General features: G+C 41.3%; 1 long non-coding RNA gene across 1 annotated transcript; it reads left to right on the forward strand.

The window, feature by feature from the left end:
- Window positions 1-8,014: 8,014 nt before the first annotated feature.
- Window positions 8,015-11,226, forward strand: LOC144987112 (uncharacterized). Its single transcript, XR_013650971.1, has 2 exons — window positions 8,015-9,288; window positions 11,036-11,226. It is a non-coding gene; the product is annotated as an uncharacterized LOC144987112 (long non-coding RNA).
- Window positions 11,227-14,731: the final 3,505 nt, after the last annotated feature.

Here is a 14,731-nt window from a genome sequence, read left to right on the forward strand (position 1 = left end):
TTTCAATGGCTACCTACCATAGTGAGCTGATCCTGCTCAGTTATTATCAGGTACAAGTCGGGCAAAAAGTCAAACTGATATGTTTTGATCATATCTGAGAATTTAAAAGTCTTTATCTTGATTTCACATTAAAGCTTTAATGTTCTGGATCTGCTTGTCAGAAGGTCAGACTGATGGAGAAGCTCATCGACAGAGGAAGACTGAACCCACTGTTCTGTTTAAAGATGAATCTAATCCTAAAGATCCATCTTTTGCTTCTAAGGGAGTCGATTCTGATTGGTTGATTGGTTTAGTTCAAGCAATTTTCAGCAATGTTAATTGTTTGAAAGGGAGTGGTGAGAAGTGAAATTATAACTCCACCCCGATCCCACACTTGGAATCTTTGAAATTTTTTCTCGTTAATATAATGTCAGATCCAGAAACTCCCAGGTCAGAGTACATGTTAGACATTTAATGGGAAATACAGACCGTCTAGAGTTCAGGAGACTTAATTAAGGGATAATAAAGATGGGAGGGTAACTGTACTGACAACTAATTCTACTCAAAGGAAAGGAAACAGGAGTTATACAGTACAAAACTCCTGCATGTGTGCACACTCTGGGTACACATCCCCCTCCCTATCTCGGCTTTTCTCGCTGACTTTTGGTTGGTCTTTTTTCTTTTTTATCAGCAGACAGCTTCACTCTAAGATTTCCTACATAAAAGACAACCAGTGTGTCACAGGTTCACAGATATGGTATCTCTGGTTGATTCCAAAAATAGGCCAACGGCCGACACAAAGACAGAGGCCTGAGCAGGGAGAATTATCAGACAGAAGCTGACAAAGATGGTTGCCTGCAACCAGAATGTACTTTGGAGTGAATGAAATAACAAAACCTAAAACCACATTTCAATAAAAATTAGGTGGGGGTGGGATTAAACCCCATTGGTCCAGAATTCAGATCACATTTTCTACTTTTGTATGATATCGAGCCAACTTTTGCGTCAATTTATTAATTCGTATACATTTATTTAGACGTAAACAAAAATCTAGACTACATAATGATTGTATCGTTGATTATTTATAGAAACTGGACTGAGTGAACCCTCCCCCCTTACGTGATGTGCCTGTTGGTTCCAACAAGCCAAAATCCCATAAACTTCTATTGAGAAATAAACAGCTATTACTCAGTTATCATATTTTTAAAAGCCTTATTGCTCTGTTACCTTGTTTTTAAAAAAAGGTTCTTGCTAATCCAAATTTTTAATGGCATTTTTTTTCTCTATTGCAAGTTATTCAAGATATACACCTTAATAAAACTAGGTGGTCTCAAATGTTTAGAACATGTCAAACCTCTGTCAAAACATTTGATTGACAGATTCTCCAGAGCCCAATTTCAAACGGTAGGGCTGTGGACGTCCAACAAGCTCACTACTGATTGTCAAGAGTGGTTACCATAGAAACAACGACTAAGACCAATTGAGACCAATCACTGCTTACTGACGCCGCCTGGCTCCCACATGGAGGCGTCTATATCATGGAAAAATGGTGACTGAATTGACTTTGGAGCAGGAGGAGATTTTCTATTGGTGATATCACACTCACTCAGTTCAGTTCTCTTATACAGTCAATGGATTGCACCAAAACACTGCCTATGCCTGCCCCAACCCCCACCCTCAAACCAGTCAGAGTAACACACAATAGTCTCAGAACTGTGAGGTCAAACAATAATCCCATTAAAGCAGAATATCCACATGTAAAAACAGCCTTACTATGTCTCCATCCTTAATCCTCTTTCTCGATTCCACCTAATGACAATTTTCAATCATCTTAGATCACATGGGGGGAGGTTAAGCTTCATAATCAAAACACAAGCATCAGTGAAGAGGGAACTGAATTTAGAATCTGCAAATTATAAAGTCATGTTAAGACCAATACATGGACATAAGATTACATGAGTTTTTCAGTTTTAGTATGGAGCACTGAAGCAGAACTGATGTCAAGTGTCATAATGATGTTTGATTTACCCTTGTGCTATCTTACATGACCCCACCATTGCATTGACGTGTTCTCCCTATCATGACAAAGGTGGATAAAGGTGGAAAGATTTCATGTAATCCATGCACACCAGTGAAGATCACAAATCATTGAAGAAAAAAGGTTCAGAGCACAAGGGTTAAGCAGAAATTGTCCAACTGCTTCTGCTGATTTCCTTAAAGATGCCACTGGAAAAATCCAGAAATGGCCTCAAAACAAGCAGAAAGCATGGGGGTCCAAAAGCTAGAAAACCCAGTGAGAGTGTGACTCAGGAGTGTTAGGTTCAAAGTTAATAAAAAGCTGGGTTGGAGTAAGCAAAGACACGTCAACACAACCACAGCGAACACAACCAAAGGAGAATGGTAAGTAATGCCGGTGAGCACACGAAGAGCTAACTGGAGAGAAATCGATCTAATTAAGATCTTGGACGGACAAATGTGGCTGACAGAAGGCGGCAGAGGAAGGCAAACAGTTTATTAATGTCAGAGTAAATTGTGAAGTGGCTTGATAATGTCTGACTGCCTTGAGAAGGAGAAGTGAAGAGGAGTGACCGAAAAGGTGTCATGTGTATGTTAAGCCAAAAAGTGGGGAGGACGGGTTTCTTGAAACAGAGAGATCCGTATCAAACAGGGAGATCCAAGAGTGTAATCCAAAAGGTAATCCCAATTTGGGATCATAATGCAGTTTAGAGAACAAAGGCATAGACTTGATTCTTAGGCTGGACAGTGCAGAAGATCGACTACACACTGGCAACTTGAGCAATATAGAGCAGTACATAAGTGAATACATACATATATACACCTTGTGTGTCATAAGATTCATAAACCCCTATTGTAACAGTAAAATATGTCCAACACAAGAGGCCATCGGCTATTATCTGTTTGCTCAGCTGTTGGCCTGGCTAAAAAAACAAAGTTTTACGCTGGATGCCCTTCCTGACACGACCTTGTATTTTATCCGGGCTGGGGACCAGCAAAGGGAGACCCAGACTTGGGTGGCTAAATAGTTAGGAAGTAGCGTGAAGGGTCTTGCCTGAGGACCCACACTGGATGAAGCACATCACACCCCCTGGGAAACAAACTCTGGTCTCCCATGCACCAGTCCTACACGCAGCCAACCGAGTCATCCAGCTGCTAGAGACTTTTTGGTTGTATAATTTCCTAATTCTAACAGTCGCTCTGCAAGCACAGAGCGCGCACATTGTTTGAATAGTGCGCAAGGTTCAGGGGCGGTTGAAAAAATGAAAAATCTGTGCCATGTGTCTCCTTCTTACCCAACTTACCTAACCTTACCTAAGCCTTACTTACTGTTTGCTATGAACCGTCGCCCGCAGCATACCTGTAGAAAGAAATACACACAGCCATGTGGTTTGGCAGCCACTAACGGACTCATTGAGTGGTTGTGCCTAACATTTTGTGTGAGCCACTTGCGTATTCTGTACAGGGTTCCCCATCCATATGGATGAAGTCTGTTTTGTTGTGCTGCTATGGCTAACTTGTGTGAATTTAATCTAATAGGATCTATGTCTATGAAGACTCTCATTCATCCAGGTTGGTTCCATTGTAGTAGGTTTAGGGATTGTCATCTGGACTTCGTTTTAAAGTTAGAAGACGTTTCACTTCTTATCCAAGAGGCTTTGTCAATTCTGATAGGATCTACCAAACAGGACATTTTTGTGTGAGACACAGAGAAAATCTTGGTAAATTTGGTAAATCTGTTGGATTTTCCAAATAAAATGTCAAGTCACCCTCTTAAAGGATAGTTTGTAATCTCACGAGTCGTGCTGAAGTTTTGGTTCATGCTTCCTTTTTCTTTGTTTTTCTAATAAATTGGTTAATTTGCACTGCGCTGCACTGCGGTTTTAACCAACATAAAAACTCAAAACCATTTGTTTACATTTCCTTTTTTTTCCTGTTTAGAAGCAAATTGTTCTTGAATAAAAATTATACTCTCATTTTCCCCTCTGGGATCCAAGTATTTTGCCACAAAGTGATTTCAATGACTCATTGTCACAACAGCCTCCACAACGCAACAAAAGCTGAGGCTTTCTGGGACGCTTTCTGGGCCTCTGTAATGGATTAGGCCTCAGGGAAATATTTGACACAAACCATATTGCGGCAAGAATCTGCTAATATGTTTGTTTGTTTTTTGGAAGGGAACACTAATAGCTAATGATGTCTGGAGGTCACAGATTGTGTGTTTGTGTGAGAATCGAAGGCTGCTGTGTTTCAGGTCTGTAACCTCAATGCACTGAGGGGGGGGAATCTTCACACAGCACCTATGCAAACACGTCTGAGACGCTCTACCCACAGCGTGGGAAACAAACCAAAGCAGGACGTTCTGTCAAGTGCATGTATTCATTCTTGGATGCGTTCGTCGGTGGGATTGTGTGCGAACATCCGACTCTCCTCGTCGCTCCGGTCACCTGTTGTCATTATTTCTGCTCCTCTGCATCCGTTTGTGTCTCCGAGACAAGTGCGGACAAAGATATCACTCCAGGCTCTGCAAATCTCTGTCTACCTCCCACAGGGTGAGGAGTTGTGGGAGCCCAGGGAGGAGAAACAGGAGCGTCAGGAATGAAGATGTGTGCCTGCACCTGGTGGGTGATGAGTGTGTGAAGGAGAAAAAGGATGGGGACGGAGAAGAGAAGGGGGGGTAGAGGGGCAGCTGGCGGGATGTGAGCATGTAAACCGAGGCTAAAGGAAACAGTTTAGAAAAGACTTAACCTGAAATCTGTCCTCTGATCTATAATCAGAGTAGCGGTCTTTGTGTGTTTTTGCAACACGGTTGCTATTATTCGGAGTTTACCTACAAACACCTGCAGATAAGGAACGCGGGGTCGTAATCCTGTTGGTGTTTCGCTGTTTTAGTTCGCTGAATAATCCTGGTTATTATGAAGCAACTCTCTTTGAAAGTAAAGCATCAGGAACCTTTACACCCTCATGACGGAAACATCGAAGTAGGAAAGAAATTTGGAATAAAACTGCTAGCGGCGTTTATGGCCCGCAGACGCGACCCGTCCTCACCCCTGTTGCCCCTCCACAACACCCTTTTTACCCGTCAGTTTCAGGCCCTTTCACTCTCCTCCTCTGCCTCGTCCAGCAGAACCGCTTATGACAAATTCAATCAAAAAATAACAAAAAAGAAATGGCAGCTTTTCTGATGTTTTTTATCTCCATAGCAACCATTTTATTTCTTGGCCACCTGGAGGTGACGAACACATCGATGTAATTTTTAGAAAAATCGGCCAAAGCCGAAGCATTTTTGTATTACCTTGGCAACGCAGGGTTTTTTTTGTTATCCACACCCACATTCCTAATATGTTCATATCGTATGTCATATTATTTTGGTAAGTTTCAGCCAAGGATTCTCGAGTAAAATTTTCACAACAATCTGGTTAGAAATCTGCGAGCAGCAGGGGAACGGCACTATTAGCTCCTCGCCCCACTAACGTCGTTCAAAATGAACAACTTCTAATTTGAACCTTAATTTCCCAAAAGCTTCAGTGATGTCCAATGTGTTAGGAGGTGCTAGATTGAAATCCCAAGGAGGAGTTTTATTTATTGCTGTCACTAAAGGCATTTTTTTTTTTTATTCAAGATCGCGGCCTTTCTTGGGGTCAATTAAACATGTGTAAAATTTCATGGAGATCCCTCAAGCTATTTTTACCTTATTGTGGGAAATTGGGAAAATGATTTTGAAAATGTCGTTTCATTGGGGACTAGATGCAAACTTTTGAGTATGAGGCGAGGGGGAAATTTTTGCTCAAAGGCCAGGTAAGTAAGAGGAATTGCAAAAACAATGTGGTTCTTTCTGTCCAGGACTGCTGCAGGATGTAATTATATCCCAAAGTTGTAAAGAGTCAGTAGAAGAAATCTTTGACCACGCCTTCTTGTTGAAGAATACTAATAAATCTCATTATGATGGGTCGGATTTTTATGCGCTTTTCCAGATGCTCAAGGTCCATTATTCATTCACTCCTCATTCACATTTGGTGACAATGGGCTACTGATGCAGCCACAGCTACAGTTGTGTGGCCACTCTTTGCTGCTTTAACATACATACAAAAGCAGCTGAGGGCTAAAAACTACAGCCTTCCGCATCTCTCTCTCCTCTCACGTTATCTGCTAATTCTCTCACTTCTCCCAAACAAACACACTGAGTATGCGCGACTTATTTTTTCATTTTGTTGTGCGGAGACACTCAATTTATTTATTTTTTTTTTTTGTTTTTTTTACTTGTCCTGTCCAACAGCTGGGCAGACAGATGAGAGCTGAAGGCCTCTTGTGTTGGACATATTTTACTTTTACAACAGGGGTTATGAATCTTCTGACAAACCAGAGGTATGTCTGAATAAACCCCTTTTGTAATCGAGGCCAGACTTTATTCATTTTAATTATTTTTGAACTTCTTTTGTGTTGGACCGGACAAAAAAGGAAAGAAGGGAAGAAGAGAGAGGGATGTTAGAAAGAGGGGGATAGGAGATTGATGATAGGAGAGGGGAGGGGGGTAAAACCATGAAGCAGCATAAAGCAACAAACTACTGGATGTTTATCATTACGGTAAGGTACAGATAGAATACAAATCTCAAAGGGGCGGGGCCTGTCCACACACTCTCAAATGTTATAAACACACCTGTTAGCTGCAAAAAATGACCACATGTCAACATGTACACAATACAGATAGTGTTCACATACGCAAACTTATGCCTACTAGCCAACTAGTGCGAGATATTTCATTCATTCATGCAATTTGTTAGTGCAAAGGTGAGCTAACACCTGTGCTCAATTGAGTGTTTATGTTCTTCTAAAATGGATGATGGAATGTGGGAAGAAGGAGGGGGGGCAACCAGCCACCCCCACACCCAGACCCCCACCGCAGCAGCCGCGGCAGCCAGAAGCCCCCAACGCAGAGAACAACCGCCCCCCGGGCGCCCACGCCCGCCACCCAGGACAGGGCCAGCAGGGCCGCCACGAGGCCCCCAGAGCCAGAGAGCAGGGAGGCATGGGGGGAAAGAGAGCGCTGCCCCAGCCCAACCAGGAGAGCAGCCCCCCCCGCAGCGCCAGGAGGGCCCAACGCCTGGCCCCACCCGTGCAATAATTCCAAGATTTATTTCCACAAAGCCCCGTCAACAGTTGTATTTGCATGTCCTGCGTTTTATGAAGGGTGAAAAAAATGAAGAAATACTGCACAAAACTAAAGAAAGCAAGACAAAGATGTCAAGTGTCTAGCAGAAGGTCTGACAGAGTACACGTGGTGCAGTGAAGTGTATGTAGTCAAATAGTTCAATAGTTTGCTTCTGAGAGTCTGAAAGAAAACCAAACTAGATGATGGTATGACATTTTTAGTGGTTGGCCTATTCAGACTGAGTCCTCTATGACTATCTGAGAGTGAAAGACCCTCAACAACCTTTGCAGACTATCCAAGGAAACCAACTATGAAGATACACTAATTAGTGTTTATGATAAGTATATTGTTGGACAAACAGTGTGAGAGGGAACGTGTATCACATCATGGTAGTTTCAGGGAGCCCGCATTCATATGACCAAATTTCAATGAGTTGCTGTGTCCTATCATCATGGTTGCTTCTTTTCTACTCTGTTTACATCCCACAATGCCCGGCTACGATGACTGTTTTGGTGCAGTTGTTCCGCTCAGAGAACTGAAAACTCTCAGAGCAACCCAAAGCCCAGTCCGATTGGAACGAACCGAGACCACCTCCAAAGATGGGTCTGAGAACGTGTATTCAGAATGAACATTTCTTCCGGATTAATTTAAGTGAACCAGGTGGGTCCAGTCTGAGTACAACCATAGTTTAAGAAAACATTGTTTTAGTTACTAGAATTTTAACTTAAAGTAGGAATTCTTGGTAACACCCTTTTTTTCAGATTTGTTTTCCTTTTTGGAGAAAATCTGCCAACAGGGTTGAAATTCTTGACTTATTTCTGAGTTGTCTATTTTTGCAGTAAACATTTCAGATGATACAAGAAAACCAACTCTTGAATAGACCAAGCGCCCCAGACCTTTGGTCTAATGTTGTTTTGTAGAACTGAGCCAAAAAGAGCAGAAGAAGGTAAAGTAAGTAAACACCAGGATTTGATTTGTAACTGTAGACAATCTGCCTTGTTTGGTACGTGTAGAAGTGTAATCTGAACCTTGGTGTGGACCAAACATGCTGATAGCGTGAGAACTGAACCAGTAGATGGTGGTGTTCAGGGACAATCCAGAGAAAAAGAAATGTGTGTTTGTAAAAATCCTCTATCCTCTTTTTTTAAACTCTCTTATTTGGAAAGCCACACATGAGCTTCTCCAGGAAAAAAAAAAAAACTTTTTTTTTTTTACAGACCACGGTGATCTCCCATTCTTTGCTTTGTTCTTTAATGTTCTTTCTTCCCTTTCCCCTCTCCTCTACCTTTTCTCTCCTCCCCTCACCTTCGTGCTGGGCCTTTCATGTGCAGATCAGAGAAGGCTGCCACTTATCGCAGGGGTCTAGAGCGGCTCTCCTTTAAAAGCTGACGTTATACGCCTGATTTAACAACGCACACAAAGAGCCCTCTATCTTCTCGTCTTTCCCATCCATAGGATACCCTTCTCTCTTCCGTTTTTTTAAACACTTTTTTCCCCCTCCGCACTGAAAATGATGACACTTTTCGAACGCACACAGACACATATGGACCTGCCTCAGCTCTTGTTCTGACACAATGGGATTAACGGTGATTCTGCCACTTCTTTTAAGTGGGCGCACCACCAATCCACATACGGTAGACTCTGCTCTGTGCTGAAAGGACCGACGAGGAGAGGAAGAGTTTAAAGAAAGTGGAAGAAGAGTAGAAAGGTATGGACACCAGATAAAAAGCGCTAGGCCAAAAAAAAAAAAAAGATGAAGGAGGGGGAAGAATCTCATATTTCACCCGTGGCTGAACTTGTTCGCTTTTACATTTGTGGAGGCTTTAAGGTGACAATGCAGCCGGATGGGACAAAGAATTGAATTATGGAATAGAAGGAAAAGCTACAGTACAACTACCGAGAGAACAACCTGTTGCTAGGGTGACAAGAGACAATAGCAAACCTCTGCTCCCGTCGTGTTTCACAAGGTGATCTCAGTGGTGGCTGCTGGCGCCAAGTTGGCCTTTACCCAACAGGACAAAGAAACTGAAGAGGCTGTCCTTGCCTGTTGGTTTTTTAATACTCTGGTTTACTCTCTATGACCAATCTTTCTTTTCTCAGAGGAATTCAACCACCTTATTTCTTCAAACACTTCAAGTTCAAAGGTATGTTGAGGGATATAACTCTTGATAACCTTTAATAAGCTTTTAAACTATTCTGAAATGCTACATCCTGACTCAACAGGGATTTGGCCGTACCCAAAATCTAATTCAGAGCCGTGGGGGTTAGGGAGCAGAGATGCCCACGCCGAATACGCCCGCGGACAAAAAATGTCCATCACAGACCCTTACTCATTATCAAAGAGCATTGGAATATTGCTCAACATAAAGAGTTTTTTGTTTTTTTTATGTACAGGGCAATAGACTGTATAGTCTGTACAGTATTCAATGCCTTAAAACCAAGAGCCCGTGCTTCATGCTTCATCAGTTAAGTGCGAGAGGGCATCTTCATTCCAGAATAGGCCGGCTTCATCCTTATTTAACAACTGCTACGGTCCGGATGATATTTATGCTCCGCGATTATCTTCCTCGTTTTCCCGGCAGTTTCTGATGCCATTTCTCTGTGCAGGGGCACAAATTCGGTTATAGCAATTCAGGAACCGGTCAAAATAGCTGTGAAATATTCCTCACCAGCCGGCAAGGAAGCTGACGCTAAAGTCTTGTACGCCTTGAGCTGAGTTTTTGTGTCTGAAACCGCAAATAGTGAAACGTGAATACGCAGAGGAATACTGCAAACGCTTGAAAAAAGGCAAGATCGCCAAGAAGCAAAAAGAACAGTAACCAAGTCTGCAGGAAGTAAAGGTCACAGAGGTCAGGTTTCTTTATTGTTATTTGGACTGTCAAGGGTTAACCCCACCTAGCCTCCAGGAAGTTTCCTGACCATTCACAGGACTCACAATGAGTTTAGAAGACAGATGGATGGGTGTAGTATGTAGAAATATTAGAAATAAATAAATGGGGTTATCGTCATTTATTTAACTTGTGATGTTCCGCTCTAGAACTGTCACAGAACAGGAAAACAGCTGGTTCCAGTTGCAGGAGGTTTTAGTAGCACAGCTAAAAGTCCACTAGGAGCCAGACAGGGACGAGACGAGAGGCGTGGAACTGAGGACATAGGGTCGAAAACACACCATGACACACCGTGAACAAAGAACAGAGCTAGATTGTAACTGAAGTTGGTTACTCACACGCAGTGAGAAGGTAGAGGAGCAGTCCTTAAACAGTCAAAGCAACAGGTGAACGAGATGATGACATAATCTGCAGGTGGGAGGGGCCAGACATTGACAAGTAGGCGTACTGGCTCCTTACTGACTACGCAAATACAAAATACTCTGTGGTGCTCTAGTGGGTTCTGTATGGGTTTGCTCATAATACGCAAGTGCCCATAGGACGCCCACACAAGTAACACTCATCAACCAATTCACTGGTTGGTTTACAGCATTGCTATGTCCTTCAGGCTGCTTGCATTCTCCACACAGATTCGCCCGTTTTTCAGACCCATATTTGCCCATAAGGGCTGTTGTGACTAACGCATGAACTGAGAAAAAGAAAGATCCAGTAGATTTCTAGGTTATATTCTTTTTCCTCATTTAATCAACAATAACTAATGATAATAATAATTATTAATAATATAATAATGAGTTTGTTTGTTTCCATCGTGTGGTTTATTCGTTGTTGTTTCAATCATAAAAAAACAGTTTCATGCAAATGATGCATGACACTCAAAGAAAAGAAAATAACAAGAAAAAAATCCCTTTTATTGTAAAGAAAAGTGACTTTCTCTGTATCTAGACGTGCCCACAGCTGCTGTTCCTTTCATACTGACCACTCTGTGGTTTCTCTGTCATTGCAGCTCTGCAGGGATGGCTGCCTTTTTCCTAAATGTATTCAAGACGGCTCAGCTACTCTTCAGCTCTTCTGTCAAAACCCGAGAAACTCACCTGTCAGGAGTCATTTCCAAAGAGCACATTGCTAAAAGACCAAAATAATCCTTTCTGCTTTATTTACTGCACTTAAAAGAAATTAAAATTGTTGTTGATAGCATCTTCACGCAAAAGGACTTCGTTTGTTTGACTCCCTCGAACACAAAGAACATTATAGTAATGGAGGTGCATCTACGTGAAAGCTTGATTATTTTAGGAGCCTGTATACTTTAGAATTTTTGCCTCCAATCTCACAGGCTGCTTCTTCTCCATCATTCTGTTTAACCTTGTTTTGACCGTCATTCTATGCGTTCCCGCTCAATGTAATCTCATTTTGCTTAAAGGAGCGTCTCCTCCGAGACTCTATCTTGAGTCTCTGCTGTCGTTTTTTTTTTTTTTCCTGTATTGTCTGTTGTCTCGTCCCAAAGCTGCAGCCTGATAAAGAAAATTCTGCAGAGCCATGCAGACATGAGAAGTATGAAGCTGTCCTTTCAGGACGACTGTCCGTTAGTCAGTTAGTCGTGTCTGCGTGTGGGACATTGTGCCTGTACCAGGTCAGTGAATGGAGCCACCGAGGCGAGACTGATTGCTAATTATTGCACTGGATGTTGGCTGGTTGTGAAGAAAAGATGAGCTAGCAGGCAGAATCCACCAAACACATCCGGAACACCTGGACAACTTAGGTCCTTTTGACTTGTAAATTGGGACACTTTCATTGAGCTAAATGAGTTGTGCTTTTGAATGAGGCCTGCTGTTGCTGCAGGACATATTTAGCCAACTTTTAAAGACCCGCTCAGATGAAAATGGTCTTTTAAACATATTCTTGTAGCATTTTCCTGTTGGTGGAGGACACATATAGAGAAGCTTAAGCTCAAAATTAAATTTCTGAGTAATACTTTTTTCAAATTGTTTTGAATTAGGATGAAATTACGTTGTTTAAAAAAGATTTGTGAGGAAGAAAACTCACCGAGTGGGGCAGAATCAGCATCTGGTTCATATGGCTGGATTGCTTTAATACTGCTTGCCACTTGCGTTGCATCGGTAATGTTGGGTAGGTTACTAGGTTTTTACCTCAGCTAATCGTCTAACCCTGCTTAAAAGATGCCACTTTATTAGGTACATCATGCTAGTACCAGGTTGGACCCCCTTTTTCCTTCAGAACTGCCTTAATCCTTGGTGGCAGAGATTCAACAAGGTACTGGAAACATTCCTCAGAGAAATTGGTCCATATTGACATGACAGCATCACACAGTTGCTGCAGATTTGTCGGCTAAACATCCATGATTCCAATCTCCTGTTCCACCACATCCTAAAGGTGCTCTATTGGTTTCAAATGAGGTTTGAGTCCAGTGAACTCATTGTCATGTTCAAGAAAAGATCAATGAGTGTATGTTTAACTCTTGTGCTATCTTAGATGACCCCACCCTTACATGGACGTGTTCTCCCTACCATGACAAAGGTGGATAAAGGTGGAAAGATTTCATGTAATCCATGGACACCAGTGAAGATCACAAATCATTGAAGAAAAAAGGTTCAGTGCACTGTCTAGTGGGTGTAGATGACCCAACTCCCAACGTTAAAGTGCCTAGAATAGCACAAGGATTAATGTGTAAAATGTCTGCATAAAAATAGTAACAAGAGGGGGTTGGAATAACTAAAATGTTTCCTTTGGCAGTGTGAATGTAGCTTGACAAACAGACATCTGAATGCCATCATTTCTATATGTAATGTTGCAAAACACAAAAATGTTTGGATCGTGATGTTGTTAGAGTTCCCCTAGTATTGTATCTCTGGCCCCAGAAACTATAGCAGCTAATGAAAAACTCTACTGTACTATTTACCTTTAGACTTTGTTGCATTGAATCAAGGAAACAAACAGACGAAGAAATTACCCAGAACATTTGTTTGTGTTTGGCTTCAATTGTACAAATCTGATCACTGATTCGCCTACAAAAGTAATGTCGACTTTCAAAACTAAAATATCAGGGGGGAGAAAGCAAAGTAGCTTCCATGTCTCTGATCCTAACTTCCGTTTTCCAAACTCACTTATAACACATAAAAGGCTTCACTTAACCAATAACATGGCACAGAAAAGGACAGTTCCACAGCACCGGAAACATATCATAAAAGTCCTCACATGTGTGTCTCACGGAAAGCCTCCGGCAGAACAGATGATTTTACACGAGGTCAGCAGGAACACAAGGCTCTTTAATGAGTGATATGAACTTTATTTCCACTTGATGCATGTGTTGCAGCCGCAGGAAAAGATGATTTGTTTGTGTTTTAATAGAGATAAGTCAATGGAGAAGGATAAAAAATAAATGCTATGGGTTAAAAGTTACACCTAATTTGTAAAAGGTTTGTTTCAATTGAGCGATGCAATGTATATATAGCATGAAGTCTAAAAATCTCTGCAATTTTTCTTTAGTTTTTATAGCCTCTAGTGCAAAAACAGCTGAAGTTCATTGTGGTTTAAACAAGCCATTAAACAGCGCCTTCAGCTCCTGATGTCTGTTTTGACTGAATCATGAGCATCACAGATGTTACCCATCACAAGTATGATTACTCTGTCAAAGACTGACACGTGTTTTGTTTACCTCACCTTTTCTTTTTTTGTTTTGTTTCTTTCTCTCACTTTATCTGCGTTTTTTTTAAAGGCTGTGGAAGGAACAGATGATATTGTTATTTGAAAGAAGTGCGCTGCTTGGACAAACAAGGCTTGTTGTTACATCATTTAAAGTAAAGTTTGATGGTAACCTCTGAGTCAAAACACCACATTTTCATTTGTAAGCAGTTTTAAGATCAAGAAAATCAAAATTTAATACATACCAGAAATTTAGGAACATTTTTTACATCAGACTGTAAATCCCTTTTATCTGATTCTTATTTTAAAATTCGGTCATTTTTAATTGACCTTGGTGCTACTAAGCCCTCTAGTGGTTGTTTGGTGAACTAGCCTTGCTTTGTATTTTTATCACATGAGATTCAACCTGGAAGTCAAAGCATTGTCATCTGCTAGGATGCCCTCGTCTCTCCATCCAAACAACTCTAATTGAGTTTTTCAAAACAGTCTGGATCCCACTCTGTTTAGCTTAATTTATCACAAAAAATGTGTGTTTTGTTTGGGCACCACGTTCCACTTTTATTTATTAAACCCAGTAAAATATATTATTCCTTTAAAGCGTTAATAATTCATATCTAAGCCTTCTTTTGGGAATCAAAACACAGGTTCACAGGCTTTGTAAAAAAAAATATTGAAGACAGTTTGGATAAGCCTTTCCTACATTTTTTTAGTAATGTTTGAACAGAGCCAAATTGGTTTTCTACTACTGAATGGAACCATATTTTCTTGTGTATTAATTTCTAGTTTTCATGGCTACTCACATAATTGGTTGAAAGACAGTGCGACCTAATGTATTCCATTCAGATGCACCTCATTCACAGCTAATAAAAGGAAAATAATCACAAAAAAGTGAAGCTTTACTTTCAGAAACCAAAGGTTGGTGAGAGAAAACAGGCAGTGTGATGATAAACAGTATCATTAAAGAAGAGTGGCAGTCTGAAGGACTCATAATTTATGCCTTTAAGTGGGCATTGGTGAAATGCCTCTCTAGAGTGAGATGTAA

The sequence above is a fragment of the Oryzias latipes genome, chromosome 18 (assembly GCF_053564925.1).
Source record: "Oryzias latipes strain Hd-rR chromosome 18, Olatipes_Hd-rR_3.1".
Lineage (NCBI taxonomy): Eukaryota > Metazoa > Chordata > Actinopteri > Beloniformes > Adrianichthyidae > Oryzias > Oryzias latipes.